Genomic DNA, 16,569 nt, shown 5'->3' on the forward strand with positions numbered 1-16,569 from the left:
TAGAGCATTTCTAGTTTGATTAAGTCGTACTCTTGGAATATCAAAACTGTATTTATTTCTGGTGTGGTGCTCATGGGTTCTGTTACAACCTTCAATGAAGCTTTTGAGCTTATATGTATGTATTTGTAATGTATGTATGTAAACAATGTATTTATTATCATTTATCAATTCTGATAGAAATTACCTACTTAAAATTATCTGTTAGATTAAGGACCTGCCTGAAACGCTGCGCATACTAGTGGCTTTACAAGATTGTAAATACTGTACTATTCAATGTATTCTCACAAACCCAATGTACCTACTTGTATATATATAAATAAAATAAAATAAAATATTGTGATGGGTCAGTAGCTAGGGATGGGAAGGCAGGATGCAGTATGCCAAACTGAATTCGTGCGCCCCTTGAGGGACTTGAAGTAGAGGGATAGGGATCACAGGATAAGTATGGGTTGCACAAACTACTGGTAACAGGATGAGTATGGGTTGCACAATTAATTACTACAAAGTGGTTGAGTATGGGGTGCACGTAAATGAAGACTCCCAAGAAGCAAATCAGTGATCAGCCCAAGCTTCATCTTGAGGCAAAGCTCAATGCCTTAAGCCATATTGATGCTCTGTCCACAGAGCATTCTCTCTCTCAAATCATAATAGTACACTAATGGTTCCCTACACCACCCCTCAGGTGCAGCTGCAGCAGGCTTGGGTGACATGATGACTATGGGGTGCACAATAAACTAACACTCACAGAATGAGTATGGGCTGCACAATAAGCTACCTCTCACAAGATTAGTAATAAAGAAACATTAATTTTTTGGGTAGGGTGACTGAAACTCATCCTGGGGTAAAAATGTTTATTTAAATTTATTATAGTTAAATGAATTTAGTAAATTATTCCATATATTGTATTATAAGTGAATTGACACTAAACTATAAATGATACTAATAAGGTTTTAAAAATGAAAAACAGTAAAAATCCTTCATGTAAGATATGGAAGTTGAAAAGTAAATTAACTGTAAACTAAATTATAAACTGTAGACATAATATAAAGTATTATAAGTAAAAAACCTATAAACTACCAAATAATAAGGTGTAAGGAACCATTTCTATTGCTTGTCCTTTTTTACCTGTTTCCTCAGGTATTTTAAAATTCCCATTCCGTTGTTACTACACTGTTTTCCTGGTGTAGTTCCCTGTGGTTCAAATTTTACTACTTGTACTTCTTGCTGTTTCTGAATGATTGCTAATGGTAGCCCTTATTGCACCTGCGGAACTTTTTGTAAATGTTCCACCTGCGGAACATTTTGTACTTGTTGAATTTCTTGCACCTGCGGTACTTTTTGGACTTGATGCACCTGCTGCACTTGTAGCTCGTCATGATTTTTTTTCCAGGGCATTATCGCTATCACCTTCTGATCCTAATGTAAGTTTATCTGCATCAAGCTTCCTTGTGCGTGCTGGAAAAAAAATAAAAATAAAAAATAAAAAATTTCGAAATGGAAGATCCTGTGTAACAAATTTAATCAGTTACTATGATCGAGCCGCAGAAATTTTACAGGAAAGAGATGGTTGGGTTGACTGCATCTATCTGGACCTAAAAAAGGCATTCAACAGAATTCCACATAAGAGTTTGTTCTGGAAACTGGAACATATTGGAGGGGTGACAGGTAAGCTTCTAACATGGATTAAAAATTTTCAAACTGATAGAAAATTGAGGGCAGTAATCAGAGGCAATGTATTGGACTGGAGAAATGTCACAAGTGGAGTACCACAGGGTTTAGTTCTGGCTTTCATGGATAAATAATAAATAAATTGTTCATGATTTTTTTAGACAAAAGCTAGAATATGCAGCAGTTGTATGGTGCCCATATCTTAAGAAGTACATGTACAAACTTGAAATGATACAAAGATGTCATGGGTGTCATAGGGGGCCCCAGCACACTGGTTTGCTAAAGGGCCCTTAATGCTGTCGAGACCTTATGGGCCCTTGGACCCATTACGTTAAGACATAGTGCTGTATTGGGCCACACACTTTTTGCCATATACATCAACGACAGAGATGATTGAATTGAAATTATATATATATATATATATATATATATATATATATATATATATATATATATATATATATATATATATATGAGAGAAAATAATAGGTGGTAATATATTTATATATTATGTGAACTACTTACACAAAAAGAAGTTAGTGGTGAAGATCTTCTTGTATTACGTTTTTTGGTAGGATACCATGTGTCACCCGTGCTGGTCCTTTCTTGTAATAGATAACGATTGATTCATACCCACAGCCACGCAGATATGTTAGCTGAAAAGCAAATAATATTTAAACAATAACACTATTTGGGAAAATGCAACAAAATAAATGTTTGAAGCATAGCTGGGCATGTGCAATAGAACCCATAATAGAATCACAATACCAGAAATAAATATCTTTGATATCCCCAGAGTCAAAGTTATTCTGTGTAAATACTCTATGCAAATAAAGGGACCTTGTCTATGGAACTCACTCGCTAACAAATTTAAAAACTGTCCAACTTCTGCCATTTTAAAAAATAAAACCAAAAAGTACCTAATTTTATCTTGATAGTTTCCTAACTAGTGCATTAAACTCGCACTGTATCTTATGAAATCCAATGCCAGAATATATGTGCCTAAACCATACAACTTTTCCATTGTAATCATTGCTATCACCTTATATGATGATTGTTATATTGAATGCATATCTTACTATATTATACCTTGAAATATTCCTCAAATTATGCTACAATTTATATGTTGATAACCCTCAAATTTTACTTTAATGTACATAGTATTCTTTGTGATACTTTCTTACAATGTACCAGCCAATTTTTTCCATTTTTGCTTTAAATTGCCTATTTAAAATTATCTGTTAGATTAAGGACCTGCCCAAAACACTATGTGTGCTAGTGGCTTTACAAGAATGTAAAAACATCAATGCTATGTACTCTCATAATCCCAGTGTGCTATCTTGTATATAAATAAATAAACAAATAGTATGTAAGTACTGTACAGTATTATTCATGTTGATTTTATACCTTATCAAGTTCAGCATAAGTAGAATACAAATGAATACAACAGATGTAGACAAACTTCAATACCTGATTTTCAATCCTTCGTAGAACCCGGCTTGCTGTATTTCGTTCTAAAGCCTTCTTGCCTTTAAGTAGAAAACGGGCTTCCTCTTCTTTCTTCATTAATTCTCTACTGTTTCGGAAGTCACACTAGCAGAACTTGCAAACATTGCTTCGGACATGCACACATTGTTTGCAGTTTGTGCATCTCCTCAAGAATTTTCCCTGAAGACCTGAAGGAAATAATTTCTAATAAAATACTTATATTCAAATGACCTATGCTGCAAAAATTATAAGTTAAATTGTTGTTAAAATGTACTACAGTAATTAAATATATTATTTAAATTATGAAATAATCTACATTAACACTAGTGAGAGCAATGTTAAAAATTTTAGGACTGCATCTGGAAATAACTTTAATTTTGGATGTGATTAACCATGCTGTAACTCGTATAACAAAACTGAGAGGAGTTGCATCCAACAGCCTGATTGACCAGGCTGTTAATTTCAAGCGAATACTATATTATTGGAAGAAAAAAAAATTATATATATATATATATATATATATATATATATATATATATATATATATATATATATATATATATATATATATATATATATATATATATATATATATATATATACAATGAAGGTGAAAAACATGGGGGGATACATAAGGGATAAACATAGGGGCTGCAGAAGGCTTATTGGCCCATACGAGGCATCTCCTATCCAAACACAAAGATTAATCCAGTGTAATTGGCCTGTTATGTTGGACATTGTCTTCTGTGTCTTCTGTGTATATATATATATATATATATATATATATATATATATATATATATATATATATATATATAATCAATATTGTAACTTTTTTTGTGTAATGACGTTTTCAAATAAAGTTAGATAAATATACACGCATACCAAAAGAATAGGGGTGGTAGGAGAAGAAAATATGAAAGTGTTCAGTGAGGATCCACAAGGTCTTCTCTGAGTACTCTTTATTTTCTTCTCTGAGGCAATGGGTCCCTACACTTGCACCAGAGGTGGTACCCATCATATATATATAATATATATATATATATATATATATATATATATATATATATATATATATATATATATATATATATATATATATATTATTAAATATGACCGAAAAAGTAAGATTAATAATTCTAACACGAATTTTCTCAATCTTTCGTACATTACGCTTCACTGTTGGAGGTAAATCAAAAATCACTTCTCCAAAATTCATTTTTATTTCTAGTCTGACGCGACACGGGCGCGTTTCGTAAAACTTATTACATTTTCAAAGACTTCACAAATACACAACTGATTAGAACTTACGTATCTCTGATTTTATATCTACATGTGAGTGAGGTGGGAGGGGTGATGTGGCATTAACACAAGACTGAACAAGAGGGGATATTAATAGGGTATTAAAAGTATCAACACAAGACAGAACAGAAACAATGGGTATTGAATAGAAGTGTTTGTAGAAAGCCTATTGGTCCATATTTCTTGATGCTTCTATATTGGAGCGGAGTCTTGAGGTGGGTAGAATATAGTTGTGCAATAATTGGCTGTTGATTGCTGGTGTTGACTTCTTGATGTGTAGTGCCTCGCAAACGTCAAGCCGCCTGCTATCGCTGTATCTATCGATGATTTCTGTGTTGTTTACTAGGATTTCTCTGGCGATGGTTTGGTTATGGGAAGAGATTATATGTTCCTTAATGGAGCCCTGTTGCTTATGCATCGTTAAACGCCTAGAAAGAGATGTTGTTGTCTTGCCTATATACTGGGTTTTTTGGAGCTTACAGTCCCCAAGTGGGCATTTGAAGGCATAGATGACGTTAGTCTCTTTTAAAGCGTTCTGTTTTGTGTCTGGAGAGTTTCTCATGAGTAGGCTGGCCGTTTTTCTGGTTTTATAGTAAATCGTCAGTTGTATCCTCTGATTTTTGTCTGTAGGGATAACGTTTCTATTAACAATATCTTTCAGGACCCTTTCCTCCGTTTTATGAGCTGTGGAAAAGAAGTTCCTGTAAAATAGTCTAATAGGGGGTATAGGTGTTGTGTTAGTTGTCTCTTCAGAGGTTGCATGGCTTTTCACTTTCCTTCTTATGATGTCTTCGATGAAACCATTGGAGAAGCCGTTATTGACTAGGACCTGCCTTACCCTACAGAGTTCTTCGTCGACTTGCTTCCATTCTGAGCTGTGGCTGAGAGCACGGTCGACGTATGCGTTAACAACACTCCTCTTGTACCTGTCAGGGCAGTCGCTGTTGGCATTTAGGCACATTCCTATGTTTGTTTCCTTAGTGTAGACTGCAGTGTGGAAACCTCCGCCCTTTTCCATGACTGTTACATCTAGAAAAGGCAGCTTCCCATCCTTTTCCGTCTCGTAAGTGAAACGCAGCACGGAACTCTGCTCAAATGCCTCCTTCAGCTCCTGCAGATGTCTGACATCAGGTACCTGTGGAAAAATGTCGTCAACATACCTGCAGTATATGGCCGGTTTCAAGTTCATGTCGACTAAGACTTTTTGCTCGATGGTACCCATGTAGAAGTTTGCAAACAGGACACCTAGGGGAGAACCCATGTTTCCTAGGGCGGCAGTGGACCCCCTACCGACCCTGTGGGCGGCAGTGGACCCCTACCAAACCTGTGGGCGGCAGTGGACCCCCTACCGACCCTGTGGGCGGCAGTGGACCCCCTATCGATCCTGTGGGCGGTAGTGGACCCCCCCCCCTATCGACCCTGTGGGCGGTAGTGGACCCCCTATCAATCCTGTGGGCGGCAGTGGACCCCCTACCGACCCTGTGGGTGGCAGTGGACCCGCTACCGACCCTGTAGGCGGTAGTGGACCCCTACCGACCCTGTGGACGGTAGTTGACTTCATAGCGACCCTGTGGGCGGTAGTGGACCCCATACCGACCCTGTGGGTGGCGGTGGACCCCATACCGACTCTGTGGGCGGCAGTGAACCCTATATACTAATCCTGTGGGCGATACTGTACCCTATAAACATCCTGTGGGGGCAATGGACGCCATACATATCCAGTGGGTGTTATTGTACCCCATACTTATTCTGTGGGTGGTTGGAGCCCCATACCCATCCTGTGGGTTATAGTGGACCCCATACTCATCCTGTGGGTGGTATTGGACCCCATACCCATCCTGTGGGTGGTTGTGAGCCCATACCCATCCTGTCGGTGGTAGTGGACGCCATACACATCCAGTGGATGGTATTGGCTCCCATACCCTTCCTGTGGGTGGAAGTGATCCCCATACCCATCCTGTGGGTGGATGTGACCCCCATACTCATCCTGCGGGTGTTATTGGACCCCTTACCCACCTAACAGGTGGTAGAGGACCCTATACTAATCCTATAGTTTCCTATAATCCACACCATACTATCCTGTTTGCAGTAGTTTACCCTATATACATTCCAACATAACATCGTTTTCTGTTAGAGTTCCTACAAAACATTCTTTAAAGATTTCTAAAGCACAAACTATGGTATATAATATTGATTGGTGAAGCACTGTTATTCTATGTAATAATTTATTGTGCTTATTATAATTTACTAAGAACAACTAATATTTCTCAAAACAAAACTACGAGCCTTCAATAGGATGTAGCTGATCTGTAATATTATAAGAGCATGGACAATAGTAGGTGAATTTCACAACCCATGTGGGACCTGAAAACTACAATTTTCGTTATAATTGAACCAATAACGACTATTCAGCTATCTACGTTGATGGACGAGTACTGTGAGACGTAAATTGGTACGTGAGGAAGAGTTTGAGCCTTGGTAAAAAAGTTAACTGGGAATATATCACATATGTACTAAATCACATTCCACATATTGACTTTAAGCACTAAGTCATATATGTGCTGTCTTGTGTGAGAACGGGTTGAAAGGTCGGCAGGAAACGGCAAGCAGATAGGAGAAGAGAGGGGAGAAAAACGAAACAGAAGGAAAAGGAAAAGGTGCCCAGCAGAATTGGAGAGGACGGCAGCAGGAGCACAAGGCTAGAGAAGGACAGAGGACTGTCCCAAGGAGCATCACACTCCGGCAGCCGCCCACTAAGCCCCCACACGGCAACAATGAGCTGAGCGGGGAGGGGGGGGCAGATGAGTAAGCACGACAACTATAATTGAATTTAGACAGAACTGCCATAGAACCGCAATGAGTCAGGGCAGACTGGAGTTTGGAAAGAGAGAAAGGATCATTATAGAGAAGCTGGAGATGCATGTGAAAATCTATGGAACAAGATTCATGAAGGTGCTTACGAATAAGGAAAGATGGAGGAAGACTAGAACTGGAGCCAAGAGTCGAAAAACGGGGAACCCTGTCCGGTAGCAACCGACACTGGATCCACCACAATAGAACCACGGAAGTGAAGGACTGGCGAGATATCTAGACCAAACTTACCCGATATCTTACAGATTTTCTTCCTGATCTGGGACAGAGGAGTTTCAGTTGTAATGATGGAGACAAAAGATTTCAAACTCACACGTTTAGCCGTACAGACCGCACTTGCCTTGTGAAACGAAAGAAAACAACCATCAATCTGCATCTGTCTTTCTTCTATGCTGCACTCTTACAGCAGACAGCCGAAACACAGCCTGCAGTCCACCAGGCACTTCCACATGCCTCGGGAGGTAGAGCGAGGAATAGAGCGAAGGGCAGCGTCTAATATGGTGTGATGAAAAAGGAGTAAGGCTTGAGGGAGAGGCAGATCGGAGTGGTCGAAAAGAGTAGCATGTAGGGTGAATAGATTCCAGTTAGCCTTGGCAAACTGGCACCTAGGGACGGAGACGGAAGGGTGAAAAGAGAAAAAGGTGACAAGGATGGGGAAATGGTTACTGTTATGGAGGTCACAAAGAACCCGCCATATGAAATCTAAATAAAGAGAACAGGGGCAGGAGAGAAAGATCAACACAGGAGACGGTGCAAGAGCAGGTGTCAACATAAGTGGGTTCACCAGAATTCAGAAGAGACAGAGAAGAACAGAGGACGAACCCTTCGGGAAGGAGGCCCCGTGTGCAGAACATCGCCCCAGAGAGTATGCCGACAAGTAAAATCACCCAACAGGAGCATAGGCTCTGCTAAAGAGTCCAATGGATGTTTAAGACCAGGAAGAGGAAGTGGAAAATTTGGGGGGAGATAAATGGAACAGACTGTATACCAATTACTCAAAAGATATGGGCCACAGAACACTCAATGTGCAACTGGAAAAGTATGGGGACGAAGGTAATATCAGTACGAATCAAAAGAGCAGTAGTGTTATGGGCCCTAGCAAAAAATGGAGGGAGGAAGAGAATGGCATAACCATGGAAGTGACCAGGACAAGTGCCAAGCATCGGCTCCTGGAGACAGACACAAAGCAGTGAAAACTGTGATATCCGAAGCTGGAATTCATAGAAGTTGGCATAAAATACATGAATATTCAAATGAAGAATAAACATTGTCAAAAATAGAGAGAATAGAAATAGAGAACACGGGTCAAACAAAGGCAAATTAAAACAGTATACTAAGCAAGATCAGGATCAGTGAAATTGGGGTTATGGGGCATAGATAAATCTAGCAAGAACAGGTAAATCTATCAAGAACAGGTAAATCTAGCAAGAACAGGTAAATCTAGCAAGAACAGGTAAATCTAGCAAGAACAGGTAAATCTAACAAGAACAATGGAGTCAAGGTAGTGGTAGGATGAACCAGAGGTGGACTGACAGGGTCCAGAGCAGCATTGGAGAGGTGTGGTTAAGGCAATCAGGGAGAGGAGGGGCAGAAACAGGGGAGCGCACCTCATCAAGGGCAGCATCCAAGAGAGAATTGAGGGCCAAGGGAATTTCCATATTTGGGACAGAGGACTTAACCACCGAAATGGGAGGGGGATTCAGGGATAGAGTCTGAGTCGGAAGGTGAGGAAGAGATTGATGCCTTCTTACCTGCTGGGGAGGAAGAAGACAAGCCAGGCTTATGTTTCTGATATAGACAGGTGTGCCAGCAGCATCGTACTGGGCGACAGCCATTGCAGTCTCAACAGGAGAAGGAGAACAGGAGCAGTCAATATGAAGATTGCTGGGAGGAGGGACAACGACTTGGATGGACAGGTGGTGTGGAGGGCCAAAATACAAGAGGGGAGGGCCGAGAAGGAAAAGAGGGCACAGGAGACAGGGAAGACTGGGAAGGAAGGAAGGAAGGAAGGAAGGAAGGAAGAAAGGGAAGGGAGGAAGGGAAGGGAGACACCAGACAGAGAACCAGGAGGAAGACCCTCTGGCCCAGAATTCAATAGAGCAGGTGAGGTGGTGGTGGTGGTGGTGTCCAGGTCCATGGCCTGGAAACAGTTGCAAAACTGAGAAAGTGGGAGAGGGCGACAAGTGGAACGCAATATACGAGAATAAGACATGCCAGAGGAAGATAAAAGATGGCATACTTGGCGTCTCACCTCAAGAAAAGATAAATGATTCTGATGTTTCAAATTGACGATGGCTTCCTCAAATTTGTATTGCACACATGTGCGGGAGAAGGTAGGGTGGGCATCACTGCAATTGATGCAGTGAGCTTGGGAAGAAAAAGCACTGTCTTATAATGACCTGAGTATGCACACAAGGGGCATAGAGACACGGCACTTGTGCATTTCAAGGGACCATGCCCAAATTTCCAGCACCTATTGCAGAGGGGAGGAGAACAGATGCTCCTGAATGGAGCATCTGGCACCAGCAAGAATTACGGAAGACGGAAGGGACCTACTATCAAAAGTGATCTTCATTACGCAAAGAGACTGGTCAGGATGACCATGAGGGAGGTCGAGTAACATATCAATCTGGAGCATTGAATGGCCTTGGGTTTCAAGGACATGTTTACTATCCTTGTGGCAATCTACTGGGGCAATCCCTATATACCTACATTATATATATATATGTCGTACCTAGTAGCCGGAACGCACTTATCAGCCTACTATGCAAGGCCTGATTTGCCTAATAAGCAAAGTTTTCATGAATTAATGTTTTTTCGGCAACCTAACCCACCTAACTTAACTTTTTTGGCTACCTAACCTATAAAGATAGGTTAGGTTAGGTTAGGTAGAGTTGGTTAGGTTCGGTCATATATCTACGTTAATTTTAACTCAAATAAAAAAAATTGACCTCATACATAATGAAATGGGAAGCTTTATCATTTCATAAGAAAAAAATTAGAGAAAATATATTAATTCAGGAAAACTTGGCTTATTAGGCAAATCGGGCCTTGCATAGTAGGCTGAGAAGTGCGTTCTGGCTACTAGGTACGACATATATATATATATATATATATATATATATATATATATATATATATATATATATATATATATATATATATATATATATATATTTTAGTATATTTTGGTAGCAGTCTTTCCTGTAGACATATTATTAAATATGACCGAAAAAGTAATTTTAATAATTCTAACACGAATTTTCTCTATCTTTCTTATGTTTCTTTTCACTGTTGATGGTAATTCAAAGATCAATTCTCCAAAATTCATTTTTATTTCTAGTCTGACGCGACACTTGAGCACGTTTCGTAAAACTTATTACATTTTCAAAGACTTTAGTTTACAAACACACAACTGAAACTGAATAGAGCTTACACATCTTCGAGGTTTATATCTACATTTGGGTGAGGTGGATGAGGTGAAAAACGAACTTTCAACAATGGGTATTCCAGCAATCAACAGCCAATTAATGCACAACTATATTCTACCCACTTCAAGACTCCGCTCCAATATAGAAGCATCAAGAAATATGGGTCAATAGGCTTTCTACAATTACTGTAACCCCGCGATTATCCGGGATTCGAACATCCGAAAAACCGCCCTTATACGGCCAAAATCGTGAATGGATAAAGTTATCACAATATCCGGCCTAAATAGCCACAGGGACCGGATTAAAGCAGGTTTTCTGCAGAAATTACACTGTCCGGTCAGTCCCCCTGATAATCGTGCCTTTGTCCGTATATGAAAACATGAGGCAGGCCATACGGTATTAATCCCGTCTGCCCGAGACTCGAGGCGCATGGTGTAGGTGGGGGTGGGGTGGGTGGGTGGTGTTGGGAGGGTGGGAGGGGTGCGTCAGGAGGGACTACCTGGGTACAGGAATTACCATTAATTTTAGAACAATTAATCATAGCCAAAAACAAATAAAATAACTACTAGTAATTATGTAATAACAAATAAATAAGTTTCCTAAAAGCATTGTGCACAGGCTGAAGTTTCCTTAAAAAATATTGTGAATTTTTTTCCTCCTGGCGGCCTACATAACGCGTTATGGCTGCCCCAAGTGGACCTGTCCAACACTGGTCAACCCATGTGCGTCTGTCCCTCGTGTTATATTCAGTGCTGCGCCATTAGTGAAATAATTTTTTAAATAACTTTTTTATTTTCATAGTAACTTTGAACATTTTTGGCCAAGACTATGTCTGGTAGCAGCATCAATCGTTCTGGAAGTGTTAAGAGGAAGAAAGTTGTCCTAGCAATTAAAGACAAGTCACAGTTATACGCCTCAACCAGTGCGGCCTCACAGTGTTGCGCCATTAGTGAAATATTTTTTTAAATAACTTTCTTAATTTTCATAGTAATTTTGAACATTTTTGGCCAAGAATATGTCTGGTAGCAGCATCAATCGTTCTGGAAGTGTTAAGAGGAAGAAGATTGTCCTAGCAATTAAAGACAAGTTACGTGTTGTTCAAACAGTGAGGCGTCACAGGCAGCCAAGCGCCTTCAACAAGTGAGGCGCCACAGGCAAGCCAAGCGCTTTCAACAAGTGAGGCGCCACAGGCAAGCCAAGCGCTTTCAACAAGTGAGGCGCCACAGGCAAGCCAAGCGCTTTCAACAAGTGAGGCGCAACAGGCAAGCCAAGCGCTTTCAACAAGTGAGGCGCAAGCAAGCGCCTTTAACAAGTGAGGCGTCACAGGCAAGCCAAGCGCCTTCAACAAGTGAGGGCATGCAAGCGCTTCAACAAGTGAGGTGCAAGCAAGCACCTTCAACAAGTGAGGCCTCACAGGCAACCCAAATGCCCTCAACCAGTGAGGCTTCAGCAGCTGGCAGTCAAAACTAACTTAGCTTAATGAACTGTACAGTAATTTTAAGTGTTAATTTTAGTGTTGTGTTAGTATAGTTTACGTAATTGTTAAGAATTTTTAACTTCAAGATGTGTGGCATCAATCAAGAAGACGAACACCAACAAGGTAAGTTGAGGTTTCTAGTTGAATATTTAATAATTGTATGTGGCAAGGCAATTCAAATTATGTTGTTTGTAGTATAAAAATAGTTGGAAATGGTCACTTTTGGACTCGTAGGTGAAAAAGTACCATTATCCGAAAAATGTGATAATCCGGCTGGGGGTCCTTCCCATATAGTCCGGATGATCGAGTGGAGACAGTACTTCCATTCAATACCCATTGTTTCGTGTTCTGTCTTGTGTTTGAATTAAATACCCATTGAATACCCATTGTTGAAAGTTAGTTTTTCACCTCATCCACCTCACCCAAATGTAGATATAAACCTCGAAGATGTGTAAGCTCTATTCAGTTTCAGTTGTGTGTTTGTAAACTAAAGTTATTAAAAATGTAATAAGTTTTACGAAACGCGCTCAAGTGTCGCGTCAGACTAGAAATAAAAATGAATTTTGGAGAATTGATCTTTGAATTACCATCAACAGTGAAAAGAAACATTAGAAAGATAGAGAAAATTCGTGTTAGAATTATTAATCTTACTTTTTCGGTCATATTTAATAATATATATATATATATATATATATATATATATATATATATATATATATATATATATATATATATATATATATATATATATATATCGTACCTAGTAGCCAGAACTCACTTCTCAGCCTACTATGCAAGGCCCGATTTGCCTATTAAGCCAAGTTTTCATGAATTAATTGTTTTTCGACTACCTAACCTACCTAACCTAACCTAACCTAACTTTTTCGGCTACCTAACCTAACCTAACCTATAAAGATAGGTTAGGTTAGGTAGGGTTGGTTAGGTTCGGTCATATATCTAAGTCAATTTTAACTCCAATAAAAAAAAATTGACCTCATACATAATGAAATGGGTAGCTTTATCATTTCATAAGAAAAAAATTATAGAAAATATATTAATTCAGGAAAACTTGGCTTATTAGGCAAATCGGGCCTTGCATAGTAGGCTGAGAAGTGCGTTCTGGCTATTAGGTACGACATATATATATATATATATATATATATATATATATATATATATATATATATATATATATATATATATATATATATATATATATATATATATATATATATATATATATATATATATATATATATATATATATGTCGTACCTAGTAGCCAGAACTCACTTCTCAGCCTACTATTCAAGGCCCGATTTGCCTAATAAGCCAAGTTTTCCTGAATTAATATATTTACTATAATTTTTTTCTTATGAAATGATAAAGCAACCCTTTTCTCTATGTATGAGGTTAATTTTTTTTATTGGAGTTCAAATTAACGTAGATATATGACCGAACCTAACCAACCCTACCTAACCTAACCTAACCTATATTTATAGGTAAGGTTAGGTTAGGTAGCCAAAAAAAGCTAGGTTAGGTTAGGTTAGGTAGGTTAGGTAGACGAAAAAACATTAATTCATGAAAACTTGGCTTATTAGGCAAATCGGGCCTTGAATAGTAGGCTGAGAAGTGAGTTCTGGCTATTAGGTACGACATATATATATATATATATATATATATATATATATATATATATATATATATATATATATATATATATATATATGTCGTACCTAATAGCCAGAACGCACTTCTCAGCCTACTATTCAAGGCCCGATTTGCCTAATAAGCCAAGTTTTCCTGAATTAATATATTTACTATATTTTTTTTCTTATGAAATGATAAAGCAACCCTTTTCTCTATGTATGAGGTCAATTTTATGTTATTGGAGTTAAAATTAACGTAGATATATGACCGAACCTAACCAACCCTACCTAACCTAACCTAACCTATATTTATAGGTAAGGTTAGGTTAGGTAGCCAAAAAAAGCTAGGTTAGGTTAGGTTAGGTAGGTTAGGTAGACGAAAAAACATTAATTCATGAAAACTTGGCTTATTAGGCAAATCGGGCCTTGAATAGTAGGCTGAGAAGTACGTTCTGGCTATTAGGTACGACATATATATATATATATATATATATATATATATATGTCGTACCTAATAGCCAGAACGCACTTCTCAGCCTACTATTCAAGGCCCGATTTGCCTAATAAGCCAAGTTTTCATGAATTAATGTTTTTTCGTCTACCTAACCTACCTAACCTAACCTAACCTAGCTTTTTTTGGCTACCTAACCTAACCTTACCTATAAATATAGGTTAGGTTAGGTTAGGTAGGGTTGGTTAGGTTCGGTCATATATCTACGTTAATTTTAACTTCAATAAAACTAATTGACCTCATACATAGAGAAAAGGGTTGTTTTATCATTTCATAAGAAAAAAATTATAGTAAATATAATAATTCAGGAAAACTTGGCTTATTAGGCAAATCGGGCCTTGAATAGTAGGCTGAGAAGTGAGTTCTGGCTACTAGGTACGACATATATATATATATATATATGTCGTACCTAATAGCCAGAACGCACTTCTCAGCCTACTATGCAAGGCCCGATTTGCCTAATAAGCCAAGTTTTCCTGAATTAATATATTTTCTATAATTTTTTTCTTATGAAATGATAAAGCTACCCATTTCATTATGTATGAGGTCAATTTTGTTTTATTGGAGTTAAAATTGACTTAGATATATGACCGAACCTAACCAACCCTACCTAACCTAACCTATCTTTATAGGTTAGGTTAGGTTAGGTAGCCGAAAAAGTTAGGTTAGGTTAGGTAGGTTAGGTAGTCGAAAAACAATTAATTCATGAAAACTTGGCTTAATAGGCAAATCGGGCCTTGCATAGTAGGCTGAGAAGTGAGTTCTGGCTACTAGGTACGATATATATATATATATATATATATATATATATATATATATATATATATATATATATATATATATATATATATATATATATATATATATAATGTTCCTAGTAGCCAGAAAGCAGCTCTTGGCCTACTATGCAAGGCCCGATTTGCCTAATAAGCCAAGTTTTCCAGACATTATATATTTTTCTATTTTTTTTCTTATGAAATGATAAAGCTATCCATTTCATTATGTATGAGTTAATTTGTTTATATTTGACTTAAAACTAATGTAGATATGTGACTGAACCTAACCAACCCCACCTAACCTAACCTATTTTAACCTAACCTAAAGAAACTCAACTACGTCAATAATTTATGTTCTTAATATAATATAATAATAATTCAAATAAACTAACTGCAAAAAATTTATTGAAAATAAAGAAAATCACTTGGCCTATTAGGCAAATCAGGCCTTGCATAGAAGGCCGAGAAGAGCGTTCTGGCTACTAGGTATGACAAATATTTTACATATATATATATATATATATATATATATATATATATATATATATATATATATATATATATATATATAAATATATATATATGTTTCATTGAATATGACCACATATTCTGTATTTATTATTTTCTGGTTTAGGGCTTCTATCCCTCTAACTATTTTCAGGTGTTAAGACAATCTTATCACCTGACCCAGTGCGGGTATAAAATCAACCAGCATTGTAAGATCTCTTCACTTGAGAATGAACCATGGAGGTTCGAAACGTTGTGAAAATTGTATAAATAAGTGTAATACATTCTATAGTAAATCACTTCTTTTCTTCACCTTAAAAGTATGAAAATGAGTTTTGGAGAACTCCTATTTCAACTAAGCCCTGATGCTAAGAAAATAGAGGGATAGAAGCCCTAAACCAGAAAAAAAAAATACAGAATATGCAGTCATATTCAATGAAACATGTTTGAAAGAAAACCTGCTGCCAGTATACACCAATATTATATATATATATATATATATATATATATATATATATATATATATATATATATATATATATATATATATATATATATATTAGTATATTTTGGTAGCAGTCTTTCCTGTAGACATATATTATTAAATATGACCGAAAAAGTAAGATTAATAATTCTAACACGAATTTTCTCAATCTTTCGTACATTTCTTTTCACTGTTGGTGGTAATTCAAAAATCAATTCTCCAAAATTCATTTTTATTTCTAGTCTGATGCGACACGAGCGCGTTTCGTAAAACTTAGTACATTTTCAAAGACTTTAGTTTACAAATACACAAATGAATAGAACTTACACATCTCCTGGTTTCGTTTATATCTACATTTGAGTGAGGTGGATGGGGTGAGGTGGCATTAATAGGGTATTAATTTCAT

The 16,569-nt window shown here is 37.5% G+C and overlaps 2 long non-coding RNA genes across 4 annotated transcripts in view; one reads left to right on the forward strand and one right to left on the reverse strand.

Moving 5' to 3' along the window:
• Positions 1 to 837: 837 nt before the first annotated feature.
• The window catches only part of LOC138352912 (uncharacterized), a 32,952-nt gene continuing 17,220 nt past the window's right edge, over positions 838 to 16,569 (reverse strand). For all 3 annotated transcript variants that reach the window (XR_011222986.1, XR_011222985.1, XR_011222984.1), the window contains exons 2-4: positions 3,139 to 3,344; positions 2,194 to 2,324; positions 838 to 1,455 (exon numbers count right to left, since the gene is read on the reverse strand). This is a non-coding gene — a long non-coding RNA (uncharacterized lncRNA). The remainder of the gene's footprint in view (positions 1,456 to 2,193; positions 2,325 to 3,138; positions 3,345 to 16,569) is intronic.
• The window catches only part of LOC138352913 (uncharacterized), a 72,843-nt gene continuing 67,761 nt past the window's right edge, over positions 11,488 to 16,569 (forward strand). The window contains exon 1 of the long non-coding RNA XR_011222987.1: positions 11,488 to 12,360. This is a non-coding gene — a long non-coding RNA (uncharacterized lncRNA). The remainder of the gene's footprint in view (positions 12,361 to 16,569) is intronic.

This window comes from Procambarus clarkii, chromosome 55 (assembly GCF_040958095.1).
Source record: "Procambarus clarkii isolate CNS0578487 chromosome 55, FALCON_Pclarkii_2.0, whole genome shotgun sequence".
Lineage (NCBI taxonomy): Eukaryota > Metazoa > Arthropoda > Malacostraca > Decapoda > Cambaridae > Procambarus > Procambarus clarkii.